The sequence below is a fragment of the Dermacentor andersoni genome, chromosome 4, assembly GCF_023375885.2.
Source record: "Dermacentor andersoni chromosome 4, qqDerAnde1_hic_scaffold, whole genome shotgun sequence".
Lineage (NCBI taxonomy): Eukaryota > Metazoa > Arthropoda > Arachnida > Ixodida > Ixodidae > Dermacentor > Dermacentor andersoni.
In genome coordinates, this window is record NC_092817.1 from 181,480,537 (window position 1) to 181,483,375 (window position 2,839).

Here is a 2,839-nt window from a genome sequence, read left to right on the forward strand (position 1 = left end):
TTTGTTGGCTTCTCATGATATGACTAATAAAAATCGGGACCCTCGGTTAACCCCCTCTCTTCTCGTTTATTACATAACGAGGGTCTCGAATCCGGCAACATTGATGCCTTCAGGTAGCATGTGTGGGTTTATTGACCAGTTGCCTTCACCCAAAAAGATCACGTTCTCGTGACGCCTGCGGCAAGAAAGACGTTCCACGTCAGCCGCCAAGGTATGTGAGTGATGGCGCTGGCTAACACTCCCAGGGTTCTACTAGGACACATAAATACCCAAGAAAGTGGATGGGGAAACAGCGCCGCGGTAGCTCAATTGGTAGAGCATCGCACGCGAAATGCGAAGGTTGTGGGTTCGGTTCCCACCTGCGGCAAGTTGTTTTTTCATCCACTTTAATTTCCATTAATTTATGGTTTCCTTATTTCATTTATTAAACACAAGTAATTTCCCCTATGTTGTCCTTGGTGTCAGTGTTTGTTGGCTTCTCATGATATGACTAATAAAAATCGGGACCCTCGGTTAACCCCCTCTCTTCTCGTTTATTACATAACGAGGGTCTCGAATCCGGCAACATTGATGCCTTCAGGTAGCATGTGTGGGTTTATTGACCAGTTGCCTTCACCCAAAAAGATGACGTTCTCGTGACGCCTGCGGCAAGAAAGACGTTCCACGTCAGCCGCCAAGGTATGTGAGTGATGGCGCTGGCTAACACTCCCAGGGTTCTACTAGGACACATAAATACCCAAGAAAGTGGATGGGGAAACAGCGCCGCGGTAGCTCAATTGGTAGAGCATCGCACGCGAAATGCGAAGGTTGTGGGTTCGGTTCCCACCTGCGGCAAGTTGTTTTTTCATCCACTTTAATTTCCATTAATTTATGGTTTCCTTATTTCATTTATTAAACACAAGTAATTTCCCCTATGTTGTCCTTGGTGTCAGTGTTTGTTGGCTTCTCATGATATGACTAATAAAAATCGGGACCCTCGGTTAACCCCCTCTCTTCTCGTTTATTACATAACGAGGGTCTCGAATCCGGCAACATTGATGCCTTCAGGTAGCATGTGTGGGTTTATTGACCAGTTGCCCTCACCCAAAAAGATCACGTTCTCGTGACGCCTGCGGCAAGAAAGACGTTCCACGTCAGCCGCCAAGGTATGTGAGTGATGGCGCTGGCTAACACTCCCAGGGTTCTACTAGGACACATAAATACCCAAGAAAGTGGATGGGGAAACAGCGCCGCGGTAGCTCAATTGGTAGAGCATCGCACGCGAAATGCGAAGGTTGTGGGTTCGGTTCCCACCTGCGGCAAGTTGTTTTTTCATCCACTTTAATTTCCATTAATTTATGGTTTCCTTATTTCATTTATTAAACACAAGTAATTTCCCCTATGTTGTCCTTGGTGTCAGTGTTTGTTGGCTTCTCATGATATGACTAATAAAAATCGGGACCCTCGGTTAACCCCCTCTCTTCTCGTTTATTACATAACGAGGGTCTCGAATCCGGCAACATTGATGCCTTCAGGTAGCATGTGTGGGTTTATTGACCAGTTGCCTTCACCCAAAAAGATCACGTTCTCGTGACGCCTGCGGCAAGAAAGACGTTCCACGTCAGCCGCCAAGGTATGTGAGTGATGGCGCTGGCTAACACTCCCAGGGTTCTACTAGGACACATAAATACCCAAGAAAGTGGATGGGGAAACAGCGCCGCGGTAGCTCAATTGGTAGAGCATCGCACGCGAAATGCGAAGGTTGTGGGTTCGGTTCCCACCTGCGGCAAGTTGTTTTTTCATCCACTTTAATTTCCATTAATTTATGGTTTCCTTATTTCATTTATTAAACACAAGTAATTTCCCCTATGTTGTCCTTGGTGTCAGTGTTTGTTGGCTTCTCATGATATGACTAATAAAAATCGGGACCCTCGGTTAACCCCCTCTCTTCTCGTTTATTACATAACGAGGGTCTCGAATCCGGCAACATTGATGCCTTCAGGTAGCATGTGTGGGTTTATTGACCAGTTGCCTTCACCCAAAAAGATCACGTTCTCGTGACGCCTGCGGCAAGAAAGACGTTCCACGTCAGCCGCCAAGGTATGTGAGTGATGGCGCTGGCTAACACTCCCAGGGTTCTACTAGGACACATAAATACCCAAGAAAGTGGATGGGGAAACAGCGCCGCGGTAGCTCAATTGGTAGAGCATCGCACGGGAAATGCGAAGGTTGTGGGTTCGGTTCCCACCTGCGGCAAGTTGTTTTTTCATCCACTTTTTTTCCATTAATTTATGGTTTCCTTATTTCATTTATTAAACACAAGTAATTTCCCCTATGTTGTCCTTGGTGTCAGTGTTTGTTGGCTTCTCATGATATGACTAATAAAAATCGGGACCCTCGGTTAACCCCCTCTCTTCTCGTTTATTACATAACGAGGGTCTCGAATCCGGCAATATTGATGCCTTCAGGTAGCATGTGTGGGTTTATTGACCAGTTGCCTTCACCCAAAAAGATCACGTTCTCGTGACGCCTGCGGCAAGAAAGACGTTCCACGTCAGCCGCCAAGGTATGTGAGTGATGGCGCTGGCTAACACTCCCAGGGTTCTACTAGGACACATAAATACCCAAGAAAGTGGATGGGGAAACAGCGCCGCGGTAGCTCAATTGGTAGAGCATCGCACGCGAAATGCGAAGGTTGTGGGTTCGGTTCCCACCTGTGGCAAGTTGTTTTTTCATCCACTTTAATTTCCATTAATTTATGGTTTCCTTATTTCATTTATTAAACACAAGTAATTTCCCCTATGTTGTCCTTGGTATCAGTGTTTGTTGGCTTCTCATGATATGACTAATAAAAATCGGG

General features: G+C 46.2%; 1 non-coding gene across 1 annotated transcript; it reads left to right on the forward strand.

The window, feature by feature from the left end:
• Positions 1 to 2,162: 2,162 nt before the first annotated feature.
• TRNAS-GGA (transfer RNA serine (anticodon GGA)) lies at positions 2,163 to 2,235 on the forward strand. Its single transcript has one exon. It is a non-coding gene; the product is annotated as a tRNA-Ser (tRNA).
• The last annotated feature ends 604 nt before the right edge of the window (positions 2,236 to 2,839 follow it).